The 26,457-nt window shown below is 43.8% G+C and overlaps 1 protein-coding gene and 1 long non-coding RNA gene across 5 annotated transcripts in view; one reads left to right on the top strand and one right to left on the bottom strand.

The window, feature by feature from the left end:
- The window catches only part of LOC138259405 (uncharacterized), an 85,532-nt gene extending 79,320 nt beyond the window's left edge, over window positions 1–6,212 (top strand). The window contains exons 2-3 of the long non-coding RNA XR_011198716.1: window positions 3,429–3,479; window positions 4,325–6,212. This is a non-coding gene — a long non-coding RNA (uncharacterized lncRNA). The remainder of the gene's footprint in view (window positions 1–3,428; window positions 3,480–4,324) is intronic.
- A 3,216-nt stretch (window positions 6,213–9,428) lies between these two features.
- Window positions 9,429–26,457, bottom strand: part of LOC138259404 (golgin subfamily A member 4-like) — a 407,876-nt gene continuing 390,847 nt past the window's right edge. For all 4 annotated transcript variants that reach the window (XM_069207148.1, XM_069207147.1, XM_069207150.1 and 1 more), the window contains one exon: window positions 9,429–11,527. The gene's annotated coding sequence lies outside the window, so the exon portion shown is untranslated. The remainder of the gene's footprint in view (window positions 11,528–26,457) is intronic.

Below are 26,457 nucleotides of genomic sequence, written 5' to 3'. Positions count from 1 at the left end.
AAGGAACTCCACCAAGAAATTAGTAAAGAGTGGAGAAAACTCAGAGAAGGACCAGAAGTAGTTTGCACACTCCTCTGCTTAAAACTTTTTCCCCATTTATATCCTAGTTTTGTGACTACTTGTTAAAAACTGCTTAGATAAATAATAAACAAAACATAACAAGATATCCCAAGAGCAACTTGTGTGCCTCATTTTCAGTGCCCTGTTACATAGTAATTGTCAAATTTGGAGACTGTGTTGATAATTCTGAAATCGTGAGAGGATCAAACATAACAATCTGGTTTAGGAACTATACCTATGAAAGAGGGCCACTCACTAGAGGCCTCCATTTTTAACATTTGTTTGACTTCTCTCTGTATTGCCTCTCTACAAGCCTTGGATATTTGATAAGGTTGTTGTTTAGTCGTAACTCCCGGTTCGGTAATAATGGCACAAGGGATTAACATTGTCCTACCGGGTAGATTAGAAAAAACTGGGGAGAAGGGTAGTATCATGTGATTCTACTCTTGCTTTTGAGTTACACTGACCTTCTCCCCTGAAAACTTATTTTAGGGTGTTCTCTGTCTGTAAAATAAGGATTACAGAGTTAACCTCTTGAGGAGGGGGTCCCAGCCACTTCTTAAGTAGGTTAATGTGGTTGCCTTGGTTTGCGAGTTAGGGGCATTTGTAACTTATAATAAAGCTTTCCTATAGTTTCGATAGGGAAATTGCCATTTAGCTTTCAGCTTGTTCTCACTGGAGGGTAATAATACCAATGCACAATCCCCTACCTTTAATTCTCTCTATTTACTGTTGCCTTGGCTGGGTTTTGTCTAGTTGAGTCTTAGCTAATTCTCATAATTTCCCTTGTCTAGTTTTCAGTTGAATGGCATACTATAAGAGGTTTTTGTCATTTTGTGAGGGTTCTTCCCAGGCCTCCCTTGTCATCTCAATAAGGGTTCTCGGCTTTCTACCATAAAGAAGGTCACAGGTAGAACATCCCAAGCTATTCCGAACCTGATTACGGATGGCATACAAGGCCAACGGTAACAATTGATCTTAGTTTCGGCCTTCGCCAGTCATCATTTTTTAGCGTTAGTTTTGGGTCCCATTATAGTGCTCCATCAGATCATCTGTTTGCGGATGGTAAACTGAGGTATGTAAGTGCTTTATCCCTAAATTCTAGCACATCTGCTGCATTAATTTATATACGACTGGGATACCTTGGCTGGTTAAAATATCTTTTGGGAAACCGAATCAGAGAAAAATGTCAATCATGTGGGCAGAAATAATTTTTGTAGTGGTTGCTTTTAGGGGGGCAGCTTCTATGCATCATGTGGCATAGTCAATCAAGACCATCATATAGTTATTGCCTTCATCAGAAGTAATTAAGGGTCCTACCAACTCCAACCCAACCTTTTTAAAGGGGGTTCCTATGATAGGCATTTTTGCAAGGTTACAGCTGGAGCTAAATATGGATTTTTCGTTTATAAATTTGACATGTTTGGCTGTAGTTTTCAAAGCAATTATGGATTCCTGGCCAATACAATGGTTCTACAATGGGTTTTGAAGTTTTCACCAACACAAGATTCCCTGCTGATAGGGGGGAGTGACCAAAGCAAAGAAATTGCTCTCTGAAGAGATCAGGAATGAGCAACTGTGGTTTGTCTCCAATCTTCCCCATCTGATATAATAGTCTCTTTTTTATTATAAAACGTAGATATACCCGAGTCCCTCATTTCTCATCTTTTGGGCTTTCCGCCAGGCGTTTTGGAAGGAACTATCATTAATTTCTCCAGCTCAGAACTTTTTGTCCAGTTCCCATGGTTCAATGGTTAGAATTTCCTTAGGGGCACTCTCCACCTCTGTAGTCATCTTTCCCAGTTTTATATACTGTATGGGTTCTGGGGGTTTGACTCTTCATGCGCAAAGGGTGCCTGCTCTAACCGGGAATTGTCCTTTGTCAAACTAGTCCTCACGAAATGAAACTAAGGAACTGGGGGCTATCAGTCCCTATTATAAGTTCCTTGGGTAGGTTTGGAAGTACTTCTATTTCTATGAAATATTTTCCCCGTGAGTTCCACAACAGGGAATTTAGCAAAATCATACTCTTTTTGGTCACCATGTACACATTTGATGATGACTTTTCTCTGAGGTATTATTTGCAACTGACCCCTCTCTGATGACAGAAAATCTAGGTACTGAATCCAATAAAGCCATAACCCAAGAACGATTCACCAGAAGGTTAAGGTAATAACTGGGTCCTGCATCCTGTGTATAATAAGGGCTGATAGCACTGTTTATTTCCATAGGTTCTTTGTCGTTTCTCTTCGTCTTACAGAACCAGAGATATGCCCCCCACACACCACATTCAAAGCACTGAGGGCCCCTATTCTCTCCTTTTTCCTGTGGTCCTAACCTAGGGGAAGGAGTTTTGGTTTTATATATGAGAGGTCTCCGAGAGACTAGCAAAAGGAACAGATTTAGTATTCTTTATAGGTGCAAATGTACCTCTGGGGCTCAAGACTAAAGAAAAAAGAGTTAGCCATATCTATGGCATTTTCAAGGGTTAACCCAGAATGCTGTCTTATCCACCACTGAGTAGATACTAGGAGTGCTCCTATAAATTGTTCTAGATATATTTTATTCATATTTTCTTCCATGAGGTTTCAACAACTTAACCAGCGGCATCTTATAGTCTTAAAAAAAAATAGATCCAGGGGTATCTCATGTGTTTTCCTTAGTGACTTGATAACTCTCCTCATCAACGACAAGTCTTTCTAGAATTATTCACTTAACTTCTTGGTAAGGAGTTTCTCCTGGTAGGCTGATTGGGCTTCTACTCCTATAGGCTTCTTTAGCGTCCTCTACTGATAAGGGGGCCATGTAATATGCCCACAAATCCTCCAGCCAATGGCTGGCTTTGGCTGCTCCGTCAAAATGAATCAGGAAAGACGTGAGATCTTCAGCAGAAGTGTACTTCTGGAAAAATACAGTAGGTCCCACAGGAACAAGTTCTTTCTTTTGAGAGATCTCAACTGCTAACTGAATCTGTGTTTCAGACAATCTGTGTAAGTGATTGGTTTGGCATTTTACAGTGTCCTGAAAGATTCCTCTTTCTAGTTCGGCTGCCTTTTAAATCATTCAAGCGCCCACTCTAGTTTTTGGAGTCCTCCATAAGGCAATGTAAAAGGTTTCCTTATCTTGTTTCAAATGGACAATCCCACTCAGACACCATATGTTGTATGCAGGAGTGGGGCATCACAGTTAAATGGAAAGAAGGTTCCAGTATACCAACTTCCTTTTAGTTGTAACTGTAAAAAATGTTTATTGGATTTTTCTTTGAAGAAGTATATTTTGTGATTTTTAATTTGTCTCTTTGTGTTGCATTCTCTTATTCGTTCACCTGTTCTTTGCTGTTGACAATGCCTCTTTTTCCCTCCTTCCAGGTGCTTCCTTCAGGGGAGGACCGAGGTCTCAGACTAAACAGTGTGTGACAGGTAAGTATTTATCCGTTTTCTACTTCTTTTAATTTTTCCCTGTTTATTATGTCCTCTTTAATTCTTCCAGTTGTGTCTTTCTCTTATCTTACTTCTCTCCTTTTTATCTCTATCTTTCTTCCTTGAAGCCTTATCTATACTTCTTCTGCTCTTCCATCCCTGTGAATGTCTTATAGCAAAATTAAATAAAGTATTTCTAAGGAAACACAAATTCCCCTTACCACCTTTAGGCAGTTAATCCTGTGCTGGGAGTTTCCCTTAATTAGGTAAGGTGCCAGACCTTAACTAAGTGACCCAACAACAAATGAGGCACAAGAAAACCACAAACCCACTGAAGCCTCTGTTTGATACAACCACTTTGTTGCTTCAAGACACGCTTTAGTGATTCACTATCCCTCCACCTATCCTCCAGGACTGCCCCCTCCACTCCTGTATAGGAAAACTGACCAAGCCAAGCTATGCTCCCTTGTAAGTGTGGCTGGGCACGGGTGCCTCTCCGGTCCTGCTACTTCTTGGGATGCATTGCGGCTGAAGCAGTTGCCTCCCTCTGGACTTCAATGTCTCTTGGTCCCCTTGAGGTGCAGTGATACTTTCCAGGGTCTGACACCAGGTCTGCTGCTACTTTTCTCTGTTCAAGATTCCCTGCATCTCCCATTCTGACTCCTCCTTTCCTCTTTGTTTAGCTCTTCTTCTAGATGTCATCTTCTGCCTGCTTTCCATCGTTCCACTTCCTGTAATTTCTCCCGTAGGAAAGATGTGAGTCCTTGTATCTGTATTCTTGTTTTTTCCTATTTGTCCTTTCTCTCTCGTTGTTAACTTTCTTCTATTTTATTTTTTTCCTTCAGACGGCCTCATGAGAAACTAGACCCGGCTCACTGATGGAGTTGCTGGTAGGTGTGGGTTCTCTTCCTGCTCTTATTACTTCCCTCTCCTCACAGGCCAGTAACAGGTCTTACGGGGACAGAAGATGCTGAGGAAGGACCTGCTGGTGATAACTCAAATGGAAGCCCCTGATGTTTTATGGAGTCCAAGGGCACACCAGAGGGAGTCAGAAACAGAGTAAAGATGCAACATGGCCTCCTTGAAGGCCTTGATTTGCTGCAGTGTCAATGATGGCCATGGGGAATTCTAAGCACCTTACGACCAACTGAGGAATCCGCTCCATGGCCACTGATCACCAGGGAGTGCAACTTAAATTCTGATGCCCTAGAGTCTTCTTTTTAGAGTCATAATGGAAGGATAAAGTCAAGTTTGTTTCATTTTCTTATGCTTGGATTTGGACTTTGACTTACCTGAATATTTTGAGTGGGAAGTACGGTGGACACAGGAACAGCCCGAAACTACAACTTGAAATGGAAGTGGCACCTGTGTGAAGACCATACATTCTTATTATGTTCTGTGATGTACAACTTCGCCTCAAGGTCTTCATTTGCCTTTGGGTGTATTAGGTGCATTTAGCACAGTCACACAACTGTAAGGCATGTCCATAGCCCAGGCACACCTCGTGCAGGTTTGGGACTGACATCTGCTTCCTGAATTCACGGCATGGCTTGAGTCCTGTTGTTTTTGTTGGGGGCATTGTTCCCTAGCACACTGTTCATAGAGTTGCTTCGAGTTGTCAAAAGACAAAGGTGGAATCTGAGCTCTAAAACTCAGTCAGAAGGTGCAGAAAAAGTCAGAAGGAGCTGTATGATGCTACCTATCGGTGTTTCAGAGCAGTAGTACAAAATTCTGCACACTCATTCTGGCATTTAAGTGATTTTCTAAGGTGAGGAAATATTTGGTTAGAAATATCCATCAGAAACGTACTAGAGGTGCAGGTGGCAGTCAGGTACATGTTATGCCCACTTTCCTCATCTGTCACTATAGTTGCAACTTTCACTTGTAACTAGTATATTTCCTGCAAGAGAAGAGAGAGGATGGAGAAGGTAAAGGATGAGAAAGGGACAAAGATGAAGCAGGAAGAAAATGGAGTGGAGGTGATGGAATGGGTAAAACAGATGGAGGGATGAAAGAGGAAATAATGAAACAGAACAACATAGTAAAAGAGACTAAGCAGTAGAGGAGTAAGAATAATGTCATAAAAAGAGCGAGCTAAGTGTAGAAAGGAGGGACCCTCACACAAACAGAGATGGGGTTGAAAGGATAATGAATGAGAAAGAAGAGAGAAGCAAAATTGTGAGAGAACATGAATATGAGTAAACCTTAAAGACAGAGAGAAAGGAAGGGTAGGGTGAGGATTAGGAAAAGAAGGCAAGTAGAGATCACACTGGTGATAAAAAATTAAAGTTAGATGTAAAAGGCTAGTGAAAGAGAGTTGCCTGGGCAAATACAATCTATTAATCGAACAAGAATTTAGAGAGAAGAAAAAGAGGAATACAGAAGAAAAGTAAGGAGATAAAAGTGAGTGAGAATTAAAGAAACAGAGGCGAAGAAGAATGACGAAACAAAGACACAAAAAACATAGCACACAACACAGTTACACACACATTCAGTGAGAAAAATAGGCACCCAGACACAAAAGAGCAGTAGGCTCAAAATAAATGCATCATAACATTGCGTTCATTATCAGTGCTCCTGATGGGCACATCTCATTTTAGTCAATTTCCTTTACTTATCCGTAAGCATCAACATGATGCTAAACCACCCACTGATGCACTTGCTTTTTACTCCGTATGTCATGTCTACTCCAGCACTTATGAATAAAATACTTTTTTAGTTCTCACAACAGGAGATTATTATGTTTGACATATTTTTTATTAGGCCTAGCTACGCACTTGTTTTAGATGCTTTAAAAAACCTAAAGTCATCAATTGTTCAAAAAAGTACAATACGAAGTACTCAGAGAAATAGTGAGATTTGGGTCAGTCCCACCAGTCATTTGCATTCTTGTGTTTTACATGGGTTGCATTGCTTAAATGAGCCAATGTGGATGGTTAAATTGTCCAATTTATGTTCCCATTAGGGTTTGGCATTAGGTAGCCCTTTTGTAAGACATCAGATGTGACATGACATGTAGCTTGTAACTGATACTATGTGTGTTGCAAGGTGTATTTACTTTGCTGACACAACAGCATTTTATTGCTGGTTTGGGCATTTTTGTTTAGGAAGGTCTTACTCTTTGGATGCCTTAAGTCGTGATAAACACAGAGCTGTTTTCTAATTACTGACACACATTCCTGTGTTTTACTTTACTCTCATGATAACATACTGATTTACAGCAATTTTTGTTCACAAAGTAAGGTGTGAGCACATAGACTTTCTAAAAATATGCAACAGAAACACTGACCCTTTGTGAAACATGTCAACTATGCAATATTTGGATGTGTATGCCTTTGAAGTTCATCACTTACAAGACAAACTTCAATCTTTTGATTTCCTTTCAACACACTCTTCTTTGAGGGTAAAGATTAACTGTTTTTGCAGTTTGTTCAGCAAATGGTTCCAGATCCCAGTTTTCATACTGCATAAGCTCAAGATGTTGCTTCATTATCGGATTTTCTTTGTAGGCCATGAAATTGTGAAGTGCAATGCCACTTCTGATTTCACGACCTTCTTCTGTAACACCAAGGGATCAGTTTGCCCACTTAAAGCAAAATTATAAATTAGTATAAGAGCATAGGTGACAAGGAACAACAGCATAAATCTTGACAGTGTATAAAAGGTCTTCAACGCTATACAGTTAAGGGAAACAAAACCAGATGTGCCGAACCTACAAGTTACTTCTATTTTTTGCACTGTACTATTCTGCTTTGGCAATTTAGCTTGCTTCCCTCACTTTGTGAGATTTGTTAGGGACTTTTGTTTCAGTGTCGAATATTTCAACCAAACCACAAGCCAATAAATAATTCCCAGGCCTTAGTCATTCTTTTAGTGTGGTTACAGGATTGCAGACCCGAATTTAAAGGCTCGGAGACCAAGACTGTGGCCTGTTGGAAAGAACTTGCAAAGGACCATCCATTTGAGGAACAGATGCCAGGCAGTATCAAGACGACATTTTATATATTAAATCCTCTGAGGTAGTGGCACTAAAGGTGGTCCTGTTGACTTATGGCCTAGGAGCAAGTAGCTATCAATCGTGCACTTACCCGAATGAAGACAGGATGATGATCAGAGTGAATGAATGATCGAATCAGTTGTATACTGAGGTAGGCTCTATGAACAGAATTGATACTGGCCCCTCATTCTCAATCCTGTGTAAGAATCGACTGGTGGTAGTGCCGCTGCCACATGGTCATGGTATTACCAACTAGAAATTATACTAACTGACACAAAGCTTCTCCCACTGGTGTAATGGAGGACAAAATATGGTTTTAGCTCTACTGAACAGTTCAAGCACTAGCCCACCTTCCACACATTTTTTCCATGTAAAGTTCAACGGGTAATATTGCACCGGGCCACCCCAAACAGGGAGGCCCCGCCTATGGCAGCAGCGCCGGGCCAGAAGGTGGGGGTGGGGGTTGGGGAGCGACAGGCTCCCCGACCCCCACCCCGCAATGAAAACACAGCTGATTGGCTGTAGAGGGGCCCACGGCCCCGGAAGCACTCTTTGTGCTTTCGGGGTCGCGCACAGAAATGACATCATGCGGCTGCGGTTGGCGAGCGCGTCTTTCTCGCGCTCGCTGAACCGACCAGGGGGGCCTCAGTGGCCGCAACAAGAATTGAACTCTGTAAATACTTTGTTAACATGATTGTGGTTACTGCGTATAATTCTGATTAACAATATTTTATCAATAAAATACGGCCGGGGGTTTTACGACCTCTAATCCCAAAGTGAAGTACATTTAAGGTTTTTAATTCAAGCTTACGTCGGGGGGAGGGGGGGGGGGGGGGGGAGAACGGGACGAGTGGTGTTTGGTGGTAGGAGGCATCGGCGATACCCGGCCATATAAGATGAATCTGAGTAGAGAAAAAACTTGCCTCTGAGTGCAGTCTGGAAACAGAAACAGCTGCAAACGGCAATGCACCTGATTTCACATTTCCAGGGGGATGCAAATTGAGCCCATAGGTAAATACCATGGTACTGGGATTTCCAGGTCTTATGATTTCATTATGGAATTCACAGGACCCCTGATGCAGTGATAATGCACCAGGAAATCCCAGTTACAGCGGCATGTGATGATTTCCCACTGCAGTATTACCACACCATCAAAAGAAGTTTCTTAAAGAACAAGGAAATACCATAGAAATCAGCTTTTCTACAACACTTTAAACATGGAATGAACCACACTACTTAACCCAGGACATTTTTCAAGGACATACTTGGCCAAGTTTTACCTGGCGAAATGTGTTCTTAGGAAACGGAAGATATGATAACACCAACCACACTTATATCATCTATCTCGAAATACCAATTTGGGCATTCTAATATTTTCGTCATGAAAACCTTAAAAGTGGAAGGCTGAGTGTATGCTACAGTGCACTGAAGTACCATGCAATATAAAATGTACTGCACGTTTTACTGGATTTTGTGAAATTCAGAGCACCAGCTTTTGGTGGTGACAACCTGCCACGAATTTCTGGGATTCAGAAAGGGCAAACATGTGCAGTAACATGATTACTGAACAATTCTGCCCCTACTAACGGCTAAAAGGGATAATGGTGTTACCGCATATTCTTCCACATTCAAAAGTGCGGAGTTAGCAGCAACTTTTTGCTACCTTTAACAAAGATGGACTTTCTGTCCAGAAAGTTACATTATTGCATTTACTGGCGTCCTTATATTACTTTAAATAGAAAAACTATTAGACAGAAAGTTACAAAACTGTCCTTGGCGGGTTAAAACAAGTCACATGCCTATCGCCTCTGCGGGTCAGCGCTGAACTCCTGAGGGGGAGGGGGGCACTGGATGGTGATGCTGCTGCTGGCGAGTAGTTTACAAAAAGCACGCCCAATGAAGCCCCGCCGTGCTGCAGCCACACACGGAATAATCAACAAAAGGACAAGATGTTGGTAGAATACAAACACTTTATTGCAAGATGTGGTGTCCATCACCTAAGGAGCAGTGCCAGGTTTCAGGGAAACGTCAGCTTGTGCAGCACTGCTCAACGCAGGCACCGGTAAAGTGAAAACGTACCAGACAAACACATAAGTCTTTATAGAGTTTGGGGGATTCAGGCTTTGAGAGAAAGAAGAGTGGAGGAACCTTGAAGACCAGACTGAAAGTTATCTGTATCAATAGCTCCCCAGCTTTAGATTCATGACACTAGTATACCTCCCAAACCCCTTCCCCACTCTTATTGCCCTATGGCATCTTCTCTACAGCAGAAAAGGTATTCTGAGGTTTGTCAATCTGAGGAAAGACCTATGCTGGGCAAGGGAAAGTTATCTACCCCTTGCAACACCAGTTCTCCAGTAAAAGACACTACCACAGTCACGTGCTTAGAAAATGTTTCTATGACATAAAATAAATAAAAAATCTTCTGAAATGAGCAGATAGTTCGAATAATTCCCCTGGCATAAAACAATTAATCTCTCGGAAGCTACTAGTTTGTGGGATTAATTCACTTGACATAGAGCAAGGAATCCCTCTGAAACAGCGGATTACGATGTGAATCTGTGAACGAGACTAATGCTGGAGAAATAAGGCATTTAGACTTCCTCCATAAGTACTGTCCATCTGTAACCCAGACACCTATCTGTTTCAATCACCATTCTCCCCAGGAGGGCTCCACTCTTGTCGGTATGTGCTGCTCTGCCCTGTAAACTTGTCAGATAGCTTTGACGTGATGAGCCACGACAGGGCTCGCTGACGCGGAGCTCAGCTCCCGGAAAAGGCCAAGTCCCATCTCTGGGGCCCTAAGTGCACTTCTGGAGTCCGGCTCATTAGAGGAAACCAGGCAAGTCAGCTGTCCGTAACATGGACGGGCTCCCGGGGGGCCCAGTCTTCATCAGGAGGCTAATGCAACGCATCGCCAGCAACTCCAGTGCCCGGGCACGGGGAGGAGACCGCACTCTCAGCAGACTGTATCAGCAGTCTCACAAAGTGAGGTCTGGTGGTAAACTTTATCAACTGGAGGCACCCGAGGCACAGAGCTGCAGTGCCCCAAACATTAACATATATACCCAGCAGCAACCCTCGAAGAGACAGAGGCTGGTATAAGGGCCACAGTTCTCGTGTGCCAGGGCATTAGATAAAAATGAAAAAAATATACCGAAAACAACATGAAGAATGTCAAATAACAGTTTGAGTTGAGGTAATAATGATAAAAAGTTAAATACGAGTGCAAACATACATTCTGTTCTTATTAATTATGGAAAGGAATGGGTCAGGAATAATATTTGGGGAAACAGTAAGGGTTAAAATTAGGGTTATGATTAGGGTAAGGTATAGGATAAGAGTTCACATTACTGCTCCTATAAGGATTAGTGTTATCTTTAAGGTTGGGTTAGTACTGTGCTTAGGCTAGTTGTCATATTCTGCTTAGCACTATGGTTTAGAGATAAGGCCAGGGTTAGGGTTAGGTGGATAAGAGCAGGTGTTAAGAGTAGTGTCATCGGAAGCATTTTGGTTTAGCTGGTATTTGTTGTACTGCTTCTTTATAAGTACCGATTCAATGCTAATAAATGCATTTTTGTCATCGTGGTTAGCGAAGTATTTCGCCATATTATTACACAGATCTTGCGACGACACTCTTGGACTGGCACACCGAGGGGCATCCAGGACTCTCATGATGGGCGAGGGGTGTCTGGAAGGAGACCGACTGCACCTTGTGCTCTTCACAGCCGGCTTCAGAGAGCAGCGAGGACCCATGCACACAAGAAGGATGCCACCATTTTCTTTAGGCAGATGTCTTAGGTAGAGAAGAACAAACCCAGAAACCATACCAGTTCTGACCCTACATCTGAACTTGGAACAACCGTTTGTAAATATGCAGCCCAAAACCCCAGAGGGCTCCGGACTTCACAGCACGCGAGGACACATTCAGTAACACATGGTCTTGCGATGCAGAGTCTGGTGTGCTGGACAGGAATGGGTGGTACCTGAGGTCTCCTCTCGACCAGCCTTCCTTCTTGAGATCTGCTAGCAGAGGAAGGCACCAGCAGCTCTGAAACAACAAAGAACAGAACAAGTTACTTCCCTTCGGTAAGGCTTTTTTGGTGGATACTCCATGTAACCGCAGATTCCTCACCATAGAATACTCCACAGGCACCAGGCTGGATCTAGACCTTTTTATAGCAGTGCTTCTGCAAGCAACTAAGTGGTGGCGTGCAGCTCTGCGCTTGTTCCACCTCCCCAGAAGTGACGGGGCGAGTCACATGTAAGCGCCACCAGTTTCTTGTCTTTTCCTATTTCACCTCCTCCAACGTGGAGCATGAACAGTTATTGGTTATCGTGTGCTGAGTATTAACTTGGAATCTTTCAGATGTTATAAAGAGACCACTCCACAAAACGGGGAAGTGGGAGAGCAGTGAGAAATCTTCCGGTGAGAGTATCCAACTGAAAGAGCGTTACCAAAGGTAAGTAACTTGCTCTTCTGTCAGATACTTCTAACCGCAGATTCCTCACTTTAAAATAGATACCAAATCAGTATCTCACCAAGGTAGAGGGCCTGTAGAGCGGGTCAGTCCGAAAACTCTCACAGGATGAAGTAGACGAAGTGTCCATACGGCCAGAACTGGCTGTCAAGGCAGTAGTGCATCTTGACTATATGCAATGGCATTCACGTTGCAGCCTGAAAGATATCCAAGACTGCCACCTCCTGCACCAATGCAGCAGTAGCAGTCTTGGGCCAGGTGGAAAGGGCTTTCAGAGCTTCTGGGTGCTGTTTTCCAGCCAGTGCATAGGGGATGTTAATGAAGGGGACTAACCACCTCAACAGGGCCATCTTCTGCACAGCCTTCCCTTTGTTCACTCCAGAGAATCCCACAAATTGTATTGTCCACTCAGTGATTTTTGAGTATGATCAATAAAAAAATTAAAGTAGTTTGGGGTCCATTTCATGGAGTCTAATAATAATAGCAATAATAACAATAATAAAAGCATTTGTAGAGCACATAGTTACTCTGAATCAAAGTGCCCCAGCGCTGGAGTGAAGCACCCAAAGCCCAAACCAGATAGCACGTTAATGAAGTAGCACCGTTAAACAGCCAAGTTTTTAACTTTTTGCGGAACAATAATTCAGTTTTTTTCCTGTCTAATGTGCAGGGGCAGAGAGTTCTATCACTTAGCTGTTAAGGAGCTAAAAAAGCTTCCCCCAATACATGCTTTCGTTACAGTGGGAATAGATGCTAGCAAGCCCCCAGTGGATCTTTGACTCCTAGTAGGAACCAAGGCTTAAAAAAGGGTTCAGGTAACGAGATCCCTTGTCCTTAAGGATCATATGGCAGTAGCACATGGCTTTAACGATAAGCCTTTCCTTGAGAGGTAGCCGTGCAGTTTTGAGAGTACAGAGTCCATGGAGGACCGTCTAGGGAGATTCAGCAGTAGATGAGCTGACGCATTCCGTGCATGCTCAAGTATCATCAACCAAGAAGACTGTAAAACTCCCAGGTAAAGAACATTGCAGTAGCCCAGTCTGGATATAACCAAGGCCTGGACTTCTGTCTTACTGGTAGCTTTGGGAAAAAGTCCAAGAATCTTCCTGAGGGTTTTCAAGATCCCAAAACACATGCCTGCTAAGGTCACGTTCTGACTGTCAAAGGAGAGCTTGGCATTGAACCATATACTGAGTTTCTTGACTTTTGACTTGGATGGGGGAGGGGGTAAAGGACCAAGCAAGTCTGGCTACTTGGCAGGGGACCAAATTGATTGCTGGTTACCCAAAATAAGGACCTCTGTTTTCCCAGCATTCAATTTGAGACAGTTAAGGTTCATCCACTGGGTCACCTCTGATGAAGAGGTCCTTATCAGATCTGCTGATTCAGCTTCTTTCTGTGACAGGGTAATGATCAGTTGTGTATCATCGGCGTACGAAATGATGTTAAATCCGTGCAGCCCGATGATATCAGCCAGGGGATGCATGTACAGATTGAATAACGTAAGGCTCCAAGAAGAGCCCAGAGGCACTCCTTTGTGCAGTGTAAAACCCTGAGATTGAAAAGGTTTTAACAACAGCTAAAAGGTGTGGTTCTGCAAAAAAGAAGCTAGCCACTGCAAGGCTTTGTTACTGACATCACACCTCCACAACTGTTCGAGTTGGAGGTGGTGCGGCGCAGTGTCGAAAGCTGCGCTGAGGTCCAGCATCAGCAATGCTGCAGTGTCACCCCTGTCAATGATTTGACAAATGGACTTCGACGCAAGCAGCAACTCAGACTCTGCTATAAAGGGGCGAAAACCCGACTGAGTCCCATGAAGAAGCTCCTTTGCCTCAATAAAGGTCGAGAGCTGCTGATTTACCCATTTCTCAGCAACTTTAGAGGCAAAAGGGAGCAGCGAGAAAGCCCTAAAAGTTTCAGGCTTATTTGGGTCCAAACATGTCTTAAGGAGTGGCACCACAATAGTGTGTTTCCACTGCTGACAGTCCTGGCCTACCTTAAAAGAACTGTGCAACAGATCGCAAAACACAGGTACTGTAGCTGTCATTCCTTGCTCCAGAACTGCAGGAGCAGCAGGGTGGGAAGGGGAGCCCGACTTAACTGCTGCCACCAGAGAGGCCATCTCCTCAGGTTCAACAGATTTAAACAAGGATAGCCCCAAGCTATCACCAAAGGTTTGAGCAACAGACTGAGACATGGGACATCCCTAGACACCTCAGGGAAAGTGGAATAGATAGATGCAACTTTGTCAGAGCAAAACTGAGCTATAGCATTACAGCATTCTTCTGAAGCCGAAGTAGCAGCTGAGACTTAGTCCAAGGAGGATAAGGACTTCACAATTGCAAAGATTTCGCAGGAGGAATTCTGAGCTGCCTCGATTTTCCCAGCATAAAAGTCATGGCGTGTAACCCTAGTGTGCCTGTGATATGCCTTCGAGGTGAACCAATAGTTGGCCTTGTCAGTAGCCTCCCATCCTCTTTTGAAGGGTGAATGGATAGCAAAAAGGCCAGCACAGTGACACATTGCCCAACGTAGAAAACAGTCATGACTTTTGGTAGAAAGTGTGGTACAACAGTTAGAGCGGCAGACACTGATGCCGAGATCTGGCCCGGGACCAGGGTTCAATTCCCACCTCAGCGGGTCTTGGGCTCAATTCCCTTGGACCAGATAATTCTCGCCTCGGCGCCTAATCTAATTGATGGGTCCAACTCTGGGCAATAGCTTGCTTAATCTCCACACCGGCCCTCACAGCGCTTGGATGCCTGTCTTCACCCTGGGGCTGTCCAGGAGTGGGTGCCTCACAGGGAAAAGCCAGGAGGGGTTCCACAGCAGTATGCGTACAGCGCCTTGAGACCCTAACGGGTGAGTAGTGCGCTATACAAGTGCAAAGTTTACAGTTTTTAGAAAGGCAGCTTGAGTCCTCAGCACCAATCAGTCTGGAGAAAAAAAGGCATCAAGTAGCGCAGTTTCACCAAAAGTGCCTACAGTTCCCTCATGCTATGAGCGGATGTGAGTGCAATGAGGGAGACAGTCTTCAATTTCAGGGATTGCAGCAAAGAACTATGAGCTATGCACAGGCTCTGAAGGCATACACATGAGGAATGTCAAGACCAAGTTAAGGTCCCACTGTGGGTTGGGAAAGAACATGTAGTCAAACATTTAATAAATCTCATCTGAACAGGGATGGTTAGTCTGGCAAATGCTGAAGGGCTGAAAGGGCCAACAAAAAACCTTTTACAGTGCCCACTGCAAGCCCTGCTGAGCTTAAGACAAGACAAACATAAGGACGTCTAACAGCTTTGCCTGTAAGGGGTCTGTGTCGTGGGCACTGCACCAGCTTACAAATTTATTCCAGAGCCTGCCCAACATAAATGGATTCCATAGAGGAGGGCAAAGTAGCAGGAATAACATCTATCACTTAGAACACAGTCAATTTCTGCCCTTCAACCTCGACGCATAAAAGTGTAAACTGCGCAGATTTGCATGGAGGACCCTGTCTTGTTGCTGAGACAGGAGGTCTATTCCTTAAGTGCTAGCCTGATGCTCATGCTCAGGAGTTCTGGATACCACAATCTCCTAGCACAATATGGGATCACCAGGATGACTTGGGCCTGGTCAGATTTGACATTTGTCAGAATCTGGGGTGGGAGACAGCAGTGGAGGACGACGTTGAGGTGTCTCCTACCGCATTCCAGCTGCAATGCATCTCCTTATGAGTGTTCTTCTGGAAAGTCCAATCTGCAAAGTTGTTGACACTGCGCATCTCAATGGTGTCAAAAAGATCTAGCAAGGCTTCCCCCCACTATTAGAAGATGCTCTGCGCCACCTGAGGATGTACGTTCCACTTGTGATCTGTATCAGGATGCCTGCTCAGCCTGTTGTCGGCTCAGGTGTTCAGGGACCCCACCAGGTGCTTGGCAATCAGAAAGATGCCACTGAGCCTTGGCTCTCTACTGAGGGGCAAAGACCCCTGCTGCAGCATCTAAGACCCATTTTTGGTCTCATTCTTGAATTACCAATGGCAGTATTTTGCCTATGATAAACTGTACGAGCCTCCCCTTGATGGGCAGCAGGAAGGTCTTCAATGCCAGATGTATGCCCCACAGTTCCAATAAACCGATGTGGAGCTGGCCTCCCACTAAGGACTAGAATCCTCTGATATGTGACAAGTGGCAAGATTTGACCTGCCACTAGGGAGCAGAATCTGAGTGAACGCCACAATTTTCTTGTGTGTTCGATGACTTATAACTCACTCTCTCGGTCCCTAATCACCTTTGGGTGAATGAGCGTGCACCTACCCCATGACATAGGGCCTGATTTAGAGTTTGTAAGGCTCTTTACTCCATCACACACATGTCTGATATCCTGTCCGCCATATTACAAGTGCATTATATCCAATGGTACTTTTATCACTGCAGACAGGATGTCCGTCACGTTTGTGACAAAGTAACCTGTCCACCGAACTCTAAATCAGGCCTTTAGAGTCTTATCTAGAACCCTGGCATGAAAGACACACCTCAGAACTGACATGATTCCTGCAGTCAAGGTACAGACTGAATTCTTTTTTTAACATAAATATTGTTCCCAAGCACACAGTAAAAAAGTTTTGAAGTAGTTGGTAAGACCACAAATTTGTGACGGGTGCTACAGGCCAGCATTCCAAAGCAGCGGAAAGGAAGGAATTGACAACTACAAGCAGGTGTTGCACTTATATGTTACTCCACACCATCACATCCGTGGTGCTATGGATCCAATGCAAAGCTGTACAGCGTCACCTAGCTGTGTGGGAGCACTTTGTAAAGAATTTCTGGATCCAGCCTGGAGAGTATTCTAAAGTGAGGGTACCGTGATTAGAAGTATCCATAAGAAATATAAAAAATTCACAAAGATAGCAAGCTGGTTCTATTCACCTTGTGTCTATCTGACAAAACATTCCATTAACCACTGGCCCTTTTGCCCACTTGTGTTCTACCTTGGAGTACTCCCTGAACCCACCAGAGAGGATTAACAACTGTGAGAAAGGTAGTCCTGGGTCATGACTCACAGGAAAAACCCATGACAGGGAAGTGATCATTTTACCTTGAAATCAAATGTAACGCAATCCTGTTTTCATGTAGGGCATGCTTACTGTTAAGTTGGTCTCTAAGTGCTTTGGAGCAGAGTTAGTTTGCAGTTGTGGGTTTGCCCAGAGCAAGAGGCTTTGTGAGGAGATGCATATGAACGTACCATTAGTCACGAAGTAAATTAAGTGTGATATGGATGTAGAGTGCTCCCTATGGATGAGGCCCACAAGAGGTGTGGATCTTTAAACCAAGTGAAATCAGTATATGTTCTGGTTGTCTCTGCAGGATCCTGATCTTCTGAGCCTTAAACACAGACCGCTACAGAGCTGAATTTCATGTCTTGCAGTTTCCATTTCTCAAGCTCAAAGCAAGTCACTGCACACACGGTGCTGCATAGAGTGAAGATTGAAACCTAAAGGTGTGAGGGGTGTGAAGTGGAAATTACTGCCCACTGTGGTTTCTTTAACAAAAATATTATGCACTATATGACATGTTTACTTCAGGTTCTGTGTCAGTCAGTGGTTACTGAGCAGTTTTTTATTATGTATCACTTGTTTATTAATGGTGTCCATGGGTCTTGTATACTTCTGTGTGTTTTATTGCGTATGAAAACAAGTTACTTACCTGTAATTATAGTTTTCTAGTATTGGTATCTTTCATAGATTCACATGCTTGAACCATCCCCAGCCATCAAAACAGGAGTCCCCCGGTAAAACTAGAAAGCAGTAACATGTTAGACAAAGCCTATAAAAAGGCTAGAGAGCATTCACTTTAGCAACTTATCTCTATCACTTAAAAAGAACCAAACTCCAGCATCCTTTGGAACACTCCCCTCAGAGGCTTACTTCCCTCAGATATTCGAGCACCAGTGTGAACATGACATGGCATCAGTGATAAGGTGAGCCTCTCAGAGGAGGAGGGTGGGTTGCACATGATTCCATGAAAGATACCAATACTGGAGAACTATAGTTACAGGTAAGTAACATGTTCTCTTCTCGCATACTGGATCTTTCATAGATTCACATGCTTGAATCCGAATAGGTAGCAATTAACAAGTCATAATATAGATACATAAGTATATACATATCACTATATACAGTCATGATGAAGCAAAAAGTCAGTGTATGCTGGGATAGAACTTACACTGTGAGCTCAACTTCACTGGAATAAATGGCGTAATAGTTTGTTCCACTGCAGCATCTTCCAGAGCTGCAAATCTAGGCAGTAGTACTGCATGAATGTGTGTCTATTTCTCCACGGTGCTGCTTCACCAAACTCGTAATGAGGCCCTAAGTTTGCAGAGGGGATTACTCCGTCCCAAAAATGACGGATATCCCGTTCGCCGTTTTACAAGTTCCATAGGATATAAGCTCCCCAACCTTCTACATATGACGATGTCGTATTTACTAAATGCGGGGCCATGAAGTTTGAACATCAGACACATTGAAAGATTTGTCTCCTTCGTCCACCATGGGAGAGCTGCTCTCATCATTGGAGTGCTCTGAATTATATTGTTAAAAGATCCTAGATTTTGAATCCACTGCTCATCCAGCTCCTCCTGAAAACGTCTCTTTCGAAGAAGGCACAAGTACTAAAGGAATGCACAAAGACATCATTACTAATGGATGTTTTGAATAGGAGAATTGAAACAGACCTTTTTCTTTGCAGCGTGCTTGCCAAGGGTACGCCTCGTCCTCTACTGTATCCAGGATAGCACCCAGGAACGCTATCTTTCTAGACAGTTGAAGAAATGTTTTTTGTAGGTGTAGAGTAAGGCCTAATTTTTTTCATGATTCAGGCACACCCTGGTTGATTTTTTGGTGGCCCGGTGAGAATGTGTCAATTCAAACCAATCATCCATACATGGGAATACCTGATGACGTTTCTGCCTTAAGATTGCAGCTATTGGAGCTAGGCATTTTGTGAAAATGAGGGGGGGCTGGATTTTAGGCCGAATGGAAGAATTTTGAACTAATAATGGCTGTCGGCTACAACAAACCGTAAAAACTTTTGATGATTTAAGTGAATTGGCATATGAAAGTAAGCATCATGGATAACAGGTGAGTTACATAGTCATCATGATTTAGAAATTGAAGGCTGTAGGGAATCGTTACCATTCAAAACATTTGTCTCCTTTAATTATTGTTTATGTTTCTTAAATCCAGAAAGGGGCTCCAGTCCACTGGCTTTTTTTGTTCTCAAGAAGAAACAGGAATAGAAACCTCTTCCTTCCTGGTTTCCAGAGACTCTTTTTATAGCTCCCTTGCTAAGCATAGTTAGGATTTCTAACTTCAAGAGATGCAGACGTTTCTGGGCTGTTTTCTGAGTTGGAGTCAGATGCATTTTTTCGATAAACTCCAATGCATGACTGTAGCTAACCAGTTCTAAAACCCAGCGATCTGTTGCTATTGATTGCCACTGTGGTAGGTAACATGAAATTCGTCCCTCTGAGCAATAATGAGGAAACTTTTGTGCAACTGGCGCCTTCATCCCGTCACAGTTTTTTTGAGTCTTTACCTTGAGGGCTTTGCTTTTGTCTTTTACGTTGACTTGTGTAAGCTGCTGATGGAGGCTGTCTCTGTGGGTATTGCGCTCAAAATTGTCGTTGGTAAGGTTGGTATGTTTGATATCTGTACGGCTGATAACTTTCCCTGTAAGAAAATTGCCCTCTTTTTCTTGATTCATGAAAAGGCAACCTTTGGTACTGCAATGTATCCAAAGATCTTGCAGTATATCAGTATCTGATTATATTGTATCATCAACATGTTCTCCAAAAACAGCCTCAGCATTGTATGGGAGACCTAGAATCTTACTTTTTACTTCCGGCATGAAAGAAGTGGAATTTAGACACCCTTAGGTTCATAACACAGCCAAGTCTGCTAGTTGCCTGGAACCAGTGGATGCAATATTCATAGCACAGTCTATAATTTCTGAGGACGCTTGTTTCCCTTCTTGAAGTATTTTCCTAGACTCAGTTTGCAGAGTGGGTAAGGAATCAGTGACTAGATCCTGTCTCTACTAGATAATGCATTTACAAAGGTAAGTAACTTGCTCATGTGATAGAGACATCTTGCTGCAGATTCCGTAGAATCAGATACCAAAGTCATACCATCCTTGGAGGAGACCATTAAAAAGGCTCTAAGCAGAACAAAACCAGTGTAGAACAAGAGATAAAGACCTGAGATTCATAATAATTTAGGTGAGCAATCATATTTTCTACAACATAAAGGCCTGTGAAAGGAACCACATGTAAATAAAGCGATAATACATTTAAAACATGGAATAAAATTATCCATGTTAGTATGACAATTGTGTGTCGGAAGTGACACAACATTATGAATTTGAAACTATTCACGCCCTTAATGAGAAACACATCCATGCATGCTCATGCCACAAGAACTGGTAAAAAGACCACAGTAATAAAAGTCACAAAGACATTGAAAGCATTGGGATAACGTTAACCATGACAGTAGGAAAAATTTGCCAAATGACTCTATGAATATAAATTAATTTGCTTTTATGTTCATACCCGAACCGCGTGCTTGATACTTGTGAAGTACAGATCAGCAGGCCATGCCACTGAACAATACCTCTTTGCCATATTAAGTTCTATCCTAGCAGCCAGACCAGCTCTGTAAAAAAAAATCACAGAGAAAGGTCCATCTCCCTTGGACAAAGCATCAAAACTGCTCTATTAAATAGATGTTGAATACAACAATAGCAACTATAGGCATAAAATCATTTTTTTCCCTCAGAAACGTACATGAGATAATACAAATACCTCTAGGATATGTCTTAATATATATACTGACATAGGAGTAAAATATTTAAACACCTATGTACTAAAAAGACAACATTATTACTTGTAGGTACAGAAGTAAAGCCGAGTAATCAGTCAGACCATACTGATACAACAGTATGGAACTAAAAGTGGATACCATACCACCTAGGAAAGCAACAGCCATCAAAACCGACAGAGTAATGCAAATTGCCTGAGACACTACCATCAAGCAATAGTATATTATGATATATTAATATTAATTGTGTTAATCAAATGTTGGCATGATATACCTCAGATCACCTTTCATAAAAGTCAGTCACTAAGAGATGGCTTGTGTCACAATATGGTCACACAGGAGATATCGAAGAACCGAATGAGAGATTAGGGCTTTTTCTGCTGTATGAACTGTGAGGCCAGTATCAACAACTTTAACTGTACTAAACTGGAAATTCTCAATCAAAAGAGGCAACATACGATTAGGAGTACGCATAGCTGCAAGTCCGATTACTGTGTATTCTGTTTGATCTGCCCATGTAATAAGTTATATGTGGACAGTACCATACACACAGTTAAAAAAAAATCTTCTGGAACACAAACAAGCTATTAGACATAACAATCAGCAGTAGCCAGTGGCCAAACTCTTTGATGAACTGCACCTTCGAAATGATAATCTGGTCAGTTATGTTATGATAGATGCAGTGTGGCAGGACATTAGAGGAGGGGATGAGAGCGCAAATTATGTATACTAGAATCAAGATATATTCTTGATTTTGAGTGCATAACCCCTGAGGGATTGAATACAAGTGAAGAACTGTTGGTATGTGTGGGCTGAATAGAGGGTTTGAGAACATCTAATGTTTGACAGGGCTTTTATGTTGTTTTAAATTTGGTTTTAATGGGTATAACTTGAGCATAGTTTTTAACAGCATTTTATATATTTGTACTGTCTTTTTGTTTTGCACTTAGGTGAGTATTAACACACATGTTTTGCAAGTTGACCACCGCACTGTGCATTCGTTTGTTTATATCGTCATAGGAGTGGAAAAAGTTATTTTCAGAACTCTATACGTGGATTTGATAAATATATTAACCTCTTTGTGGGGCAGTCAGAATGTATATTTTTGTTTTGAAAAGATGACTTGTGAGATTCCCCCAACAAATATGTTAACTAATTCTCCACTACTATTATGTATGGACATAGTCAGTCAACATTGACATTGGTTCAATGAGAATTACTATCCACTAAGGTAAGACAGAGGATGGTGGAGAGTAGGTTGAATAACCCTTCAATATTAATATGTATACAGTCTATTTATACTGATGATTGTTTGATTATAATTATAAGCCACTACGGTATGATAGAGTATGGTGGAGGGTAGCAACATAATAATCAAAATATAAAGTATACTGATGTGCCATGTTCTGAGAACATAAGATGTATATTTTGAACTTCATAACTAACAAAAAGGAGATTTTTTGAAACCAGAAGGATTGAATGATAAGTTGGATATATGGATGGTGTTGACTGGTGAATTTCTATGGTTTTGTATGTTTGAAACATGAGCCTAATGATAATGTCCCTGTAACCTTTGTTTTCTTTAAGTGAATTTCTATTCTATTTCTTAACTATAACATCCCTGTAACCTTTGTTTTTTTCAGTGAATTTCTGTATCTTTTTTTAAATGTATATTAATTTTCATAACTATATGTCGACCACAGCCAGGCCATATTACGACCACTGTGGTGGTCCAACCGCAACACAGGCAAGTCACTGCCAGTGTGGTCGGACCGCCACAGACAGCAGTAGCCATCTCCAGGCCGCGCCAATACACCGCCCACAATATTACGAGTCCACAGACCGCCAGGATTTCCGGGGTTGTGCGACCGCCATGAAAAGGCTAGTGGAAACTGGTAGTATAAAAGGAGACATTCACCTCCAGGTACACAGACGCAGCCGTGATGGAACCCAAACTGGAAGTCTTCCCACTGCTATATCTTGCCATACACCACCACACTAACAGCACCAGTGACAACGACGAAGACGACAACCGTAAGTACCCTCCCCCCCCACCTAGCACACACTGGAGGGAAGGACAGTATTACACACCCACACACAACACACACACCCAGCACGGACTGTGACGGCCAAACACACACGCAAACAAACACCCATATCAACACACACATCTACAGACCCACAGGTACACACTAACTACACAAAAGCACATGCCATATACACACATCACGCCCAACAGACATGTGCCATTCACACAGCACACCACACACGCATACAACCGTCAATGTCAAACACAGCCATACACAACACCCTACAATCATACAACGACAACAACATCACAAACACACAAATGCATAGTCAGAAAGGCACATCAAACAACTCCACCCAAAAACAAATACTGGCAGCAATATGGAACAACAACGTACAATCATGTAAATAGTACAGACATCCAAACAAGGCTTCAGGTGACACACCATGTCCAACCAACATACAAAGTACATCACAGATGCATCACTATACACACGGACGCACACACCACTACCAAACAATGCCACACACACCCAAAACAACACATCACAGCAAGCACATGGCACAAGTCATCAACCCGGCAAATGCAGCAACATGGATAAATCCCATACACATACAACAGAAACATCAAAGTACACACCTATAACACAACCATGTTGAAGGAAATCCAGGACAATCTCTCAACCTTGATAGCTTCAGCTATGTGGGCAGATGCATTAAAATGATCATAAAAATATAAAACTATATACAGAAGAGGCTTACTGGCCAGTCCAAATGTCTGATGTGCCCCAGGCACATTGGGCAAAATTGCATGCTCCAACTTGGCTCCTGATTGCAAATTGGCCTCCACATGGCAGGGGCACCAATGGGGCAGGCAGGCTCCTCAGGGGTGAAGGGGGTGGGGCGGTGGTGGGGGCGTGGAAGTGGGTTCTTAGGTTTAGGTCTGGGAGGGGGGGAGGGTTTGGGCTTCGATTTTGATTGTGGGGAGGGGGTCTGGATTTTTGAGTAGGAGTAGGGACCTTGGGCTTTGGAGGGGGTGGTTTCTTTGCACGGAGAGGGGCATAGGAGGACTGGGAGGTGGAAGGTCTGGGTGGAGGCAGGGAGACATGGTGCTTAGGGCATCACGGGGTGGGACAGGAGCAGGGAACAGATCAAGACCGTCAAGGAAAACTTTTTTAGGTACACGGGGGTAGTCATGGGTAAAAGGTTTAGGAGTGGAGGTAGAGGGAGTGGTTGTAGGAGGTTCTGGTGTGATGGACGTGGATGCAGGTGTGTGCAATGTGTGCTTGTGTGTGGTGGGTGTAGGGTGGGTGAGTGAGAGCGTTTATGTTTTTGGGGAGAAGGGGGGAAGAGGTGCAGGGAGATGTGATGCAAGATGTGTGAGTATATGTTGGGGTGGTGGCTGCAAGTAAGGTAGATGTGCTGCATATGGTCATGACGGTTGTCGTGGTGAGTCCGGATGTGGTGTGTGAGGGGGATGTCTGCGGGTCTGCTCTTGTGGTTTCTGTGGGTATGACAGGACTGGTGCCAGGATCAGGGACTGTTGGTGTAGTGATGGCAGGTGTGAGTGGTGATGTGACTGTGAAGGAGGAGGTGGTGGAGGAGACAGTGTAGGGAGTGGCTGTTGTTGTGTCTGAAGGTGTGTGTTGACTGTGTGCATGCTTGTGATGTGTCCTGTGGTTCACACCTTGTCTGTATAGTGGGTGAATGCTGGTCTGTATGTGTGCTCTGGATGGGTGAGGGGTGGTGGATTGGGCACAGCTAGCCGGAGGGGGGACGGAAGATTGCGGGACACTGGCTGCCATCAAAGAGGAGGCCAGGGCCTGAAACAATCGCTGCAGGCCAGCCAAGGCACTGTAAATACCTTCCAGGTAGGCATTACTTTGTTGCATCTGGGATGCCAGTCCTTTGATGGCATTCACAATGGTTGACTGCCCCACAGAGATGAACCTGAGGTCAATGGCCTCCTCACTGAGGGCAGCAGAGCTGACAGGGGCAGAGATGCCTACGGTGAAGGAGACGCCCATCCTCCTGGGTAAGTGGGCACAGGGAACTGGGTGGGGAGATACAGGGAGGGCAGTGCTTGTAAGGGGGGTGGCGGACAAGGATGGTGCTGGGATGTGCCCAGATGGCTCCGCCACCGATAGGGAGCTTCAATCAGAGGAGGAATCCAAAGATGATGTTGCTGTACTGGTCTCCCCTGTGGCGCCCCCCTTGCCCTCTGTCCCACTGGTCCCTTCGGCGTCGGTGGACTCTGCCTCCTGGGTCCCGTGGGCTGCAGCTTCCCCACTTGCCGGTGCTGCTTATCCTTCGCCTGATGGTGCTGATGCACACAAGGATAGAAGAGGGTAGTGGGTGAGGGAGGGAGAGAAAGAAAGGGAGGAAAGGGTGAATACCTACCCATCTAGTACACATACCAACATGCAGTCTACTCCTCCCCTGGCGTGGCAAAGAATGGCTATGAAACATTGTCCCCTAATATTGGTCATGAAGACATAACCCAATTTGAAAGCTGTCACCTCCTAATTCCAACAATATGACCAGGTTGGACATGCTGCAGTTTATCATCAGTCGTTCTACAATGGTACAAACTACCAGCTACCCACATATACCTACCAACCTGACACTTTTGACACAGTTTGTCATATGTCCTACGTAATCCAACTGACACAATAGAAGCCCATAGAACTGATATTAGACAATCTGTACTCACCCGCTTGTGGCTGCTGTGCTGCCCTCAAGCGCCAATCTATCTCCGTGTAGGCCACTGCCAATATGCGGGTCATTAGGGGGGTCAGGGTCCTACGGGCATCCCTCCCTCTTTGGGAGGATGTCCCCAGCTGGGCCTCTGTGATCTTCTGAGCCACGCGTCACAGGTCCTCCTACCGCTTTCTGCAGTGGGTGCTCTGCTGGCTTTGGACCCCCAGGGTCTGCACTTACTTGGCAATGACTCTCCATAGCCCCTTTTTCTGATGGGCACTTGCCTGCATGGGAGACACAAACAAAAGGAGATATTAATGTAGAGTAACAGTACAGCTACAGCAGTGACTTACACACTGCATGCACACCACATGCTCATACAGAGTCCACAATACGCCATTATCATTCATACAACACAACCCAGGTAGTCAATCATGCCATGTCTCTATTCACCCATTTTTGCCATCAAACACCTCCCGGGCTGAAAACGATACAACATTGTACTGACCTGTTTATCTGGGACCCCATACAACTGTCCATACAGGGGTGGGACCCCTTCCACAAGTTTCTCCAGTTCCTTTGTGGTGAAGGGTGGGGCCCTATCTCCTGCAGGACGTGCCATTGTGACTTCCAGAAACAGAACACAACAGCTCACGCATTGAAGGTCTTGTTCACTTGAGTGTCAGGAGTCAAGTGAGCTGGGCTATAGAAAATGGTGATCATCATTGGCCCCAGTTTCCCATTAAGATCAATGTTAACCAATGAGGAGTTGCACAGCGGTTCCGACCACCTCCCGCCATGACGACTAACGCCGGCGGAATGAGGTCACTTACATCTGTCCTCTGCATGCAGGACAGGGGGCTGCCATTTTACATATTTTTAAGTTTTCAATGTCATTCTAGTGCGTCATAG

The sequence above is a fragment of the Pleurodeles waltl genome, chromosome 9 (genome assembly GCF_031143425.1).
Source record: "Pleurodeles waltl isolate 20211129_DDA chromosome 9, aPleWal1.hap1.20221129, whole genome shotgun sequence".
NCBI classification, from domain to species: Eukaryota; Metazoa; Chordata; class Amphibia; order Caudata; family Salamandridae; genus Pleurodeles; species Pleurodeles waltl.
This window is presented reverse-complemented; position numbering and strand designations above follow the sequence as displayed.